Raw genomic sequence first — 11,418 nt, 5'->3', positions numbered from 1 at the left:
ACGAACTGGGGCAACCTATTATTCTATATACTTTGGGACTTTGTAAATTTTGCTCAAGGTTTACGGGTTAGTGCACAATGTTTGTCTTTTCTTTTAAACTGCAGATAAATACACCATACTTTGAATATAATCGTATTAAAGAAATATAATAATTTTATTACACATTTATGTACTTTTACATTATGTCCACACGCAGACGATCCACTGACGTCTCTGATAAGTGACTTTCCCATTGACATCGTGGGTGAGGTGAATAACATTCATATGAATATCTGTGTATGTTGCATATATATCATTAAATATACTTTATCAAACATATATAATTAGCATTTGATAATACTCATTAATTTAAATTACGTTTTATCGAAAATCCATTAATTACCTTTTATAGTTTTCACAATGCAGTACTTCACTTGACCCACCATGAAATGGCAAAGAAATGACGTCACTCGGCATAATAGTCGGGCGTCATTTACCATCATTACAATCCATACTAAGTTCAAGGATTTAAGAGGCCAAGGGTAAGGTTACTAACTTCTGTAAGTTTTCCCCATCTGTTCGTTGTTGCATTTCGGTGTTGTTTATCCTTCGATTATTCCTTGTGTAGAACAGTATCGAAAAAAATGTTAACGTCTGCTTGTCTTGAACTAAGTTAATGGTGGACCATTCAATATTTTCTACTGTTTTCCGTTAATGGCGAGTAATGGAATGTTGACTATGGTAACATTGGATGCCTAAGATGTTTATATAACAGTTGTTTTACTTTTACAGTTCTGCCACGCAGAGTTCGTTGTGTTCTAAATTCAAAGTTAACCTGTGGACAAATATTAATGTATTTGTTTATGTGTGGTATGTTCTACAGTTGTTTTTAAAATACATATTTAGAATAACGTTGACAGCGACACGGAAGTTAATATATGCTTGCTTTTATCTATTAGCATTTGGGGATACCGGTACTTGTTGCTGGTGAGGGTGTGAAATAGGTTTTAAATGTGTTGTTTAACTTATTGTCAATGTTTTCACGAATCTTTCTCCATGGAATACTCGTTTCCATTCTGGTGAAAATTCAGGTACACAAAGCATTTGTAGTTAAGCAACTAGGTACGCATTCGTCGCATTTGGCGAAGTATTTCAGAGGTGTACGGATGTGCTTATGTTTTTTTTTCCTTCTTCCGTCGTGTGTTGACAATTAAATGTATAAGACTTTGTGAAAAGGTGATAAACGTTTGCTCAAATCATAACATGGTTGTTTATTTCTACGTGTCGAGTAGCGACGATTCGAATTTTTCTTCTGTTGTTGATAGTACTGACTTGGGTTCATGTTCCGTTAAGGGGGTCCAAAACTACACTGGACCTCTTAAGCTAACGTAACCTAATAGAACCTAATATAACGTTATATAATGCAATCAAACGAAAATCAATAGAAAGAAGTGGTGTCAAAGACACTGGACCCCCTTAACGGAACATTGACTCTGACTTGTTTTACCCTGCCTTTCACTGATCTGAATCTGTACTACCGTATTATGTAGAAGAGTAAAATTAACTCGCCGATATTGAGGCCATATATAGGTAGAGATGTAGAGGTTAAGTTCTGCAGGTGGCACCCCCTCAAAAAAATCAAAATACACGGGGAAATCGATAGAATTATGCGAAATTTGAGCATGAGACAAACTAAAATTACTAAAGGCCATCACTGTACTGTGACTAATTAAGATGAAAATAAAGGGGTAAACTTTACAATGCCCTCTTCAGCTGGTATCCTTACACAAAGTACACTTCATTAGTTGTAACGAAATGAGCCCAAACCTCCCTAACTCTAAGCTAACCCGACCTTATTCTATTCTACCCTTAATCTACCTTACCCTACTCTACCTTTTCCTTTTAAAGCTGCCAAGAAGTTTGTGGTGGACGATATCATGTTCTTGGGTTTTCTCGAACTACTACGTTTTCTCCCACTTTCTCATTCAACCAAGTCTTTGATTTTCATTCAATTGCCTTAATCGTCATCTCCCTTAGCCTAAAGGGCATAATCGTGAGACTGTAAGAAGAAAGATTTCATTTGTAAAGCAGTCTTACTGATGCGCAGCAGGATCATGTAATGTAAAATTTACCCAGATGAAATTTACTCATGGAATATATGAAGGCGCGTAGTAAGGCCATATTAGGTGAACTGACAATGGAGGGGGCGTCAGCGGAACCTTAGCCGGAATGTGAAATTTGCGTAAACTCGCAGTGGAAAATAGGGAAATCCGTATGTAAGGGTTTCTGGAAATTCCGTTTGAAATAAGGAAAGGGAAACTATTTCTGCTATCTTTAAAGTTACGGTTTTATGTTGACTAAACTATTCATCTATACGAAGAATAGGCGCTTGGAGTGGTTAAATTATAAAAATGTATTTTGCTGTAAATGCTGTAATACCAAGAGAAACACTGCTGATGTCTCCCCTCTCCCGCGTTCGTAGGAACAGAAAGCTGATTTAAGCATTATTTTCGTAATTGCTTATGGTTCTCTTAATATATTTTAGTCCAGGACGCCATTGGCGACTAGAAATTGAGCTGGGGACCAGTATTCAGTAGGAAGGGTTTCTGCGTAAACTCACAGGGCTGCGCAGTTTCTGTTTTGAGCGAAAATAATTGACTGAGTGACAAATAACTGTCTCTGATATGAATTGTCCAATTCAAAATTGATTATTCTCAATCTAATATCTGGTTTTGAAATTTTATGCTCTTATGTAATCTCTTACTTCGTCAAATCAGAGGCCGGGGGATCATAATTTGTATGTGAGAGATACTGGCGTCGATTATTTTTCGATTTGTGAGTGCGTTTGACTTCGAAATTTTGCGTCGTGTTTTACTCACAATTACTTTTGTTTAATTTTCCTACTTCAGTTTTAAATTTTAATCGTATTTTGGAAATATTTGTTAATTTCTTTACTCTTCACTAAGTACGTATGAATCTATAATGTATTATTGCGCACTAGTAGTACCTTTAAACTCTTCAGTGTTGCAAACTCGGTCGTATTTAGAAATAACGAAAACAAGGTGTCAATGGAATTATAAATTTGTTCCCCTACCCTTTCACTGTGACGGAGGATATAGATTGGCATAAGACTACAGTGGATAAAACATAAACCAACTTGTGCTGGGTGGCGCTAAATTGCACTAACGGTATCTAATCGAGTCCGGGCTGGAGTTTTGTAGGGGGCTAGCTCGGGAATGCGTCCGTAGAGAGTAGGCGCGTCAGTGGCGCTGGGTATACGCATAAACGAGCATAGTGGGAAAACACTTCATGCCATAAAAACGCAAGCCTTGCGTGTGGCACTTTCAGGATCACTTTGTAGACTGCCTTTACATTTCACTTCACTTCATTTTGTCCTCCCAATTAAGTACTACGTGGTAAGGAGCACATTTTGCATTCCGTATTTCTACTTTTATATATATATGAGTTAAGATCCCGATAAATTTTGATTACTTATAAATCCTATTGTAAAATTAGTTCATTCCGTACTTCTTACAAATTTATGTCCCCTAAAATATGAAAGCACCGCTCCGCACGAGGGACAGTAGGTTGTGGGGCACTATCAAGTGTTGCTAGAGTCAGTCGGCACGTTTCTCTCCCTTATTGCATCACACACTTCCTAAGTTAGTTACTAAGATAGCGAGTTTCAAATACTGACACATTATACTCTATTGTCAGTTTAATAGCTCACTACGCATGTTCATATAGGCCATGATTAAACTTAATTTTTGTCTTTATGTAGTCATCGCACAGAGACCTTTATTACATTTGTTGTCAAATTAGTTAGTCTGATGCTTAAATTTCCTATCATCCTATCAATTTCGTAATTTTTGGGAACCACTTGCGGAACTTAACCCGAAAGCACCAAGAAATTAGACACTTACAGTATAGCAGACTATATGAGGTGAGTGGTATGGATTGAATACATATGAAGACCACAAAGTGGAATTTTTACGGGTAAACATGAATCACAGAAGGAAAATAAATGTGCAAGAAGTCAAATTTTATCAGCGCTTTCAGTAAAACTCGCACAGGAAGTTACTAACAGAGAACCCTATATAATGCAAAAGCAGTGAATGAATAGTACACTACCATAATACATAAATAACTGCATCGCTGCTAAATTCCTAAAGATACTTCAAGTGACTATAGATGGTGCCCGACTCTGTGCTTTTGGCTTACAAACCATCGGTGCTAATTGCGTGCATTTCCCCACTCTACCTTTAGCACTCCCCGATCGATCGTAAAGGTAAATCTTTTCTGCAAGCATACTAGTGAAAGTGCGAAGTTATTAACAGAGTGCGAGCTTTTAAGGAATAGCAAACCAATGTTCCGACGATAGATGGAGCTCCGATTCCCGGCGGGAGCTCATGTGGTTCGGATTTCACGTTAATCAGTAGGTCCACGTCTCATATAGCCTCGCTGCTGAAAAGGGACGTTAAACTCAAAATCAACTCAACTCCGACGGTAGGTGTAATAAGGCTGACCTATTATTATGTACGGTAAAGTGATAAAAGTGTAAAGTTGCTAATAGAAGGTACTAGCCCGATTTGCACGCTTCATGTGTCATCAGATGTTGATCGTCATATCCACTATGTATAATCATGATATGTGCGTGATGTATTTACAATGTTTGCAGTGAAGTGTGGAAAATTATAAAAGCGATAATGGAATGCTCCTTAAATTGATAAGAGCAGTTTTTTGCAGAGGGAATTGTGTATTAACACTACACGTTGGCTTGGACATTAAGGATTTGCATGGACAAATAACAAAACATTGTATTTGAAGTCAAAATGTGGTAGGTTTTCAGTTTAATAATCGTTGCGTTGACAGCAAAAAAGTTTCTAGGATCATGACCTAAATTAGATTTCGTAGATGAAGTGACAAAGAATTTGTAATTTCTAATTGCATAAGCTAAATTCAGTAGCTGTAAGGGACTTAAGAACGGCACGTTCAGAAATTGAAGAAAGGAATTTCAGATGTGTAGCCCGTTACTGAACGTAGCTCATTTATTCATTCATTCATTAAATAATAATAATAATAATAATAATAATCATTCGGCCGTAGACGAACATAGTTTTCTAATCATACTGCAGTTGTTTATTTATTTCCTACTATCTCGTAGAGTACAAATGATGAAAGTTTCTGATTCACTGTATTTTTAAAGTCGTGGAGGATAAAACTATACACTTTGAAGAAAGATGTGGAACACCAAGTAAAAGTGAATGAATATTTGATATTTTGGTAAATATGTAACCCCTAGTGTAAATGCAGTGCCTTAACAATGTTTTGAGTAAAAGTTTATTTAGATTGGATTAGAATGGACGAGAAAAGATGTTCTGCGAAACCCAACTCTTAAGATTATTTTTCATTCAAAAATATCTGCAACTGCTTATTGAAGTATTTACATTAGTCATAGGTTCGAGTCTAGCAATGTTTCTTCCACGATTCTCACTCTCGAACTTCCTTTTCAACTTCCAAAAATTTTCTTCTTTAACTTCCAAATCTCCGAACCATACAGTCCAATACTTCTATAAGGCACTTGACCAACTTCTTCCTTAGTCCAATGTTAAGTCTGTTAATTTTGGGAAACCTTTCCTTATTGAATACTTCTTTGGCTTCGGCATTTCTCGACCTGGTCTCTACGTGCAATAAGTGTCTGTCATCAAGAGGCTTCATAAATATTTAAATAGATCCACCTCTTCAAGTTCTCCATATTCTACTTTGATCCCAAGAGCGCGACTCGACGGGATATTCTCATGGCTCTACTTTCCGTTGTTTCACAGCCAACTATTCTGTCCATCTGTAGTTGTTCCGTGGTTCTGTTGGTGGTTTTGGTACAAGAACTCTTAAGACTTACCATTCAGTTTTGTTGTAATCACACTAAATGTTCTGTAGTAAGTGTAGCTCTGGAATTAGGTCAGTCTCACTTTTTATTTTTACTTTATATATATAGAAACTGTGTAATTGTTTCCCAGATTGTCAGTTGTCAACTGTAGGGTGCGAATATTCAGTTTGACTCCTGACTGTAGCTGCTACAAAAAAAAAAAAAAAAAAAAAAAAAAAAAAAAAAAAAAAAAACCACCAGCTGTGGAATTCTGTTCATAAAATAATGGAAAGATAATAGATCAAAGAACGCGGTTAACAAGTTATTTCTGTTTCTGAAACTGAAGTGTTGAGAAATAGTCCATGCTGTTACAATTCTCTGGGATTTATGTAGTATAGGAAAAAGGATATTGGATAGGAAGTAGTAAATGTATGCAAAGTACGGTTGAATAGGGTGCACATGCTTTGCCAGGCAACTGGTAATCGATATAAGGAGCTTTCTGAGAAGATCTGAAATGAGCAGTAGCGTATTTAGAATTTTTTTTTCTGGAGGGGGAATGATATGCGCAACACGTGAATAAACACTTATATTTTTCTTTGCAGCCTTTGATATGAAAAACTAAGACAACTAAAAAAAAGAAACAAAAGAGTAGAATGGACGAAAGAAAAAAAAAAGAGAACACAGTTATTACATGGAATGAAATTTTACAAATACAGTATTACAGAAATAATACAAATTTTATTATTTCTGAACAAAGAGCATAAGAAAATGGAAAGTCAATGAAATTCTCAGAAACAATGTAAAGTATTATTGTGGAAAATTGTTATTTTAGAAGGGTTGTGATTAAATTCAATACGAAAAGGATAAATCAAGTTAATAAATTAGATAGGTTGGTTAAATTGAGTTTTAGCATTCCGTTCTGCACTAAAGCTATGAGATGTGGACCAACAGTTTAATGTGGGATTCAAACTACATGAACTCAGCCGAGAATCAGAGTAAGCTGAGGGTCGTTATATCCTCATCACAAATAGTAATAATCGCCTCGTATTCTCGATATTGCAACACACCCTTTGCATTCAGTGCTGTTTCCCCCTTCATTGGATTTTTCTTTCTTTTTATTTTTTTTTAAATAAGTATATATTGTACGCGATTGATGAAATTAATCCGAAATTGGAATTAGGATGGTGATGGAACTTCACGAGCCTAGTGAACATGAAGTATTATAGTGTGCAGCTCTTTTGTTCCTGAGCTACAGGCCATGGAATTTACAGTTGGTCTTAATAAACCGATATTTTATAGGATACGCTATCGGCGATACTAATCCGATCTTGACCAAACTTCGTAGGTGATGGAGCTTGACGAGTCCATTGAACTTACTATAATTAAGAAATATCAATAAATCGCGATCGATAAACCTCATCTGATAATGACTAAACGTGGCACGGTGGCAGACTTTTACAATCATGGTACTCTTGCTACCTTCATATAAAACATTATGGTGCGTATTCCTTTGGTTCCTGAGTTATTGCCCATCAAAATTAAATTTGGACTCACAGAAATCAACAAATTCACTTAAAAATAAATAAATAATAATAAAAAAAAAAGAACCAATTCATGGAACTCATCCGATTTTTACCAAATTTAGTATGGTGGTAAACCTTCATGAGCTGAGTGAGTATGAGAAATACTGTGGTGCGTATGTCTTTGATTCTCGAGTTTTAGACCATCAGATTTTGGGTTTGGACTTACTTTTAACTAAATCGAAATCTCAAATGTGATGGCAATAAGTCCAGAACCATAACCTGCACAATATGATTTCATATGCTCAGTAAGCTCATCAAGGTATACCATTCATATATGGTAAAGTGGGGCCCGGAGGTTCTCGAATAATTGGCCATCAAAGTTGGAATTTGAACATAGTGAAATTTTCGAAAAAAAGAAAAATCAGACGGGATGAATGAAACTCATTTAATTTTTACTACTTTTAGCATGGTGGTAGACCATTATGAGCTTAGTACGCATATGAAACATTATGTTGTGCAGACTTTGGTTTCCGAGTCATTGGCCATCAAATTTTGAGCTTGTACTTAAATTCGTTAATTGAAGTAGGTGCAGTGTGGATTTATAATCAAGATTGTCTAGAAAGTCAATGAAATACCAGTTTTTCCGCAGTAGGATAATTACTAGTTTTCTGTACTAGTAATTGGCTCAAATGTTTAGGAAATTTACTTTTCGGTACTCCAAGGAGTTCAATATGAAAGAAAGTGACTTAAAGTGAATGGTGTATGAAGACGAAACTGAAACAAATCTTTCGCACACAAGCAGCTTAGAAGATGTACAAAATCAGCACGTATACTACCATTTGCCTGTAGTTAAGTATTACGAAGAGAGGATATACTTTTTTCTTTGTTTACGTCGCGAAAGTGCTACTTGTGCAATACTAACATAACCTAGTTTTATTATAGCACAAATATAAAAAAAAAATCACTAAGCTAACGTCTCTATAGAAATCTTGTACCTTTTAAAATAAATCTGAACCAATAATGTATCTAAAAAGTAAGATTTGTTAAGGTATTAGTTTATTGTTTCACTGAAACCTGTACTTATGAGGCTTAACGATGATCAAAATAGACACACAGTTTTTTCCCCGTCTCTTTTAGTAGTCACTTCAGTAATATTGATTCTTTATTTTGCAATAAACTAGTGTAATTGCGGCAGCTTCAGTGATTTGTGACGATAAGAATTGATTTAATGTTTCATTTGTATAAAATATTCCTCACAATAAATCACCATCATTTATTATTATTATTATTACTTTTATTTATTTAGAGAGTTATATATATATATATATATATATATATATTATATCGTCTTAAACACGTTCTTTTTCATGATTTCATTTCTAACTTAATACGAAACGTAAATGACTTAAAGAATTTAATTTAAGAAACCGGGCTGAAGGAAACGTACGTTACAATGAGAAAAAGAAGAAATGCATGTAAACAGTTTTATTAGAGAACTTGGTTCATCTGTAGCATATATGGCAATTTAAAATGTCGCTGCAGCTGAGCGATTTCGTCTTTGTACTAATTAGTACTGCTCAACGAGATGATAAGACAAAATTATTTTTATATTAGTATTCCTATATGTGGCTGAGTATGTATTTTGTTTCGTGTTGTAATCTAATGATTCTTTTATTGACACTCATGGTATAAACTTAAGAGGCAAGTTATTAATTTTTGATAAAACATAGTGTAGCGGATAAAACTACATAGGGCATATGCATATATACTCTTACCAATCTAAGAAATGAAAATAAGCAGAATACTCATCAAAGCATCTATATAATTAACACAATGAAAATAATGTTTTATTTCCAATTGGATACCTAAGTTGCATGTTAATAACATAGTGGTTACTACTTGTATATTCGACAGAATGATGGCACTCACAACCCGAAACACTAAATAGAATACAAATTATAAAAATGAACTGTTTACAAACAAAAGTGTTACGTCAAATTTGTAAAAGTTTATTTTGACATAAGGATACGATCAAAAATACACTTAAAAAAGAAATGTATAACGTGAATATGTCAAAGATGATATTTAAATTACCAAATATTGCAAAATGGAAAACGGAGAGATTTATATAAAAATCTTTTCAAGGAAGCTGAAGAATGTATATCGTTTTTGTATCTGCAAATATTGAACAAGTATAATCTGTTTACTTTTTTTTTTTTTTTTTTTTTTTTTTTTTTTTTTTTTTTTTTTTTTTTTTTAGCAGCAGCATTTGATACAATGTTGGAACAAGGGAATATTGGCAACCACAATTAGGAATGCTTCGATTCTTGAATATTGTAATACTAAGGACACTCACGGACTCTTGAATATTGTAATAATCAGTTCATAAGAAAATAATTCTTAAAATAATACTGTAATAATGTAAGCAACTTGAGCCCCCTTGTTTCAAGGCAGCTAACTTATTGTTAGGTACTGCAAATAAAAACTGTAGCTCAGGGTAATTTTTCTTTGTGTGAGATAATATATATATATATATACATACAGTAACATCGAATGGTTTTAGATTAATATAGGGTAGTTCAATAGTACAAATTTAGTGCAAAGAGACAACTTGCAGTATTAATGAAAAAGGATTTCAATATTCTTCAATAAATAGAAATATATATATATGTGTGTGTAATGTTCTTGTTTTGATATGAATATTTATAAAGGGTTATTCAAAAAGCCTTGGATCGTCTGACAGATTTTTGTTTCTCGGTTGCCGACATTGTCTTGTATTGTTGCTCTACCCGCAAACATTCTGATTGTCGCCTTAGTCTGAATTTCTCGCATTACTTCAGTCTGTGTCTAGCCATGGAGCAGTTTACTATAGCGCAACGTGTGCTAATTGTGAAAACTTTTTATCAGAACGAGCACGCGGTTCTAGGGAGAAATGAGGCACCGAATGAATCAACAGTTCGTAGACTTACGAAAAAGTTCATTGAAACGGGTTCAACAATGAACATTAAAAGTCCTTGGCGTTGTCGTAGTGGTCGTTGTGAGCAAAACATTGCAGCGGTTCGTTACAGTGTGGCTGCTAGTTCAATGAAATTGGTTCCTCGCCGTTCCCAGGAATTGGACAGTACAGGAGGTCATATGTCCGACGTCATTCACTATATCTGAAATCGGAATGTGTGATGAACATGTTTATGAATTTTGTTAGTGTGTTTTGAAAAAGTAAAGTTCATAATTTGATGCAACAAAATGGTGCGCTTTTTGAATAGCCCTATATTATCTAAATGTTAATTACACACGCCTATTTCAGTCTAGTAATTCACACTTAAAATTTCGAAATAAATTTACCTGAAGTACCGAGAGAAATTTACGAAAGTGAGAGTGCAAGTTAAAAAAAAAAAAAAAAAAAAATCAATAATAATGATAATTGTGAAGTGCATCTCATAAGCTGTAAATTTTTTTAAACGCTTATAATATATTTTGATGGCTCTTATTAAATCGAGGAAGTTAGAAAGCTTTAGAATAAGACGAGTTAATGAAAATTTATTGTATATTTGAAAAGTATAAACAAGATCTGTTGAAAATTAAGCACTATAGGAAAATACTTTTAATAGGGTTTCAAGCCAAACTAAACAAATATCAAATCTGCTATATTTTTGTTAACAACCAGTAACATGTTTTTTCCTGACCATACAAAAAAAAAAAAAAAAAAAAAAGTGGTTGATTATACAGTAATTACATATTAACATAATACCAGCGACATTATATATGTAAATGGTTCTGTTGTTGTTGTTTCCAATACGTGAAGTGCTGACACTAAAAGTACTTACCAGCGCTGACCTTTCCTAGTGGTATGCCATATGATGATGTTGAGCGTTTGAGGCGGGGTAGAGCGAAGGTGTATCTAAGGTGGCCAGTGTGTTTAGTGTTTCGAAAAGAACAGGCCCCAAGTTGATGACGGCCTACAGAATTCATTACAAAGCTATCTGCGAAGAGTGATAGTGGACGGATGAGAAGTCTCAGTGACAAGGACCGCAGAGAATTGCCAAAGAGCAT

The 11,418-nt window shown here is 34.6% G+C and overlaps 1 protein-coding gene across 6 annotated transcripts in view; it reads left to right on the top strand.

Annotated features, from left to right (window-relative positions):
* Nucleotides 1-380: 380 nt before the first annotated feature.
* LOC145673891 (uncharacterized) overlaps nt 381-11,418 on the top strand; it is a 286,927-nt gene continuing 275,889 nt past the window's right edge. For 2 of the 6 annotated variants that reach the window (XM_081743687.1, XM_081743691.1), the window contains exon 1: nt 381-521. The gene's annotated coding sequence lies outside the window, so the exon portion shown is untranslated. Of the gene's footprint in view, nt 540-564; nt 850-11,418 lie in introns of those variants that run through there. The other 4 variants (XM_081743692.1, XM_081743688.1, XM_081743690.1 and 1 more) reach the window with 4 other exon arrangements.

Source organism: Thermobia domestica, chromosome 17 (genome assembly GCF_964235325.1).
Source record: "Thermobia domestica chromosome 17, izTheDome1.hap1.1, whole genome shotgun sequence".
Classification (NCBI taxonomy): Eukaryota; Metazoa; Arthropoda; class Insecta; order Zygentoma; family Lepismatidae; genus Thermobia; species Thermobia domestica.
Note: the sequence above shows the minus strand (reverse complement) of the source record. Positions and strands in the feature narration are given on the sequence as shown.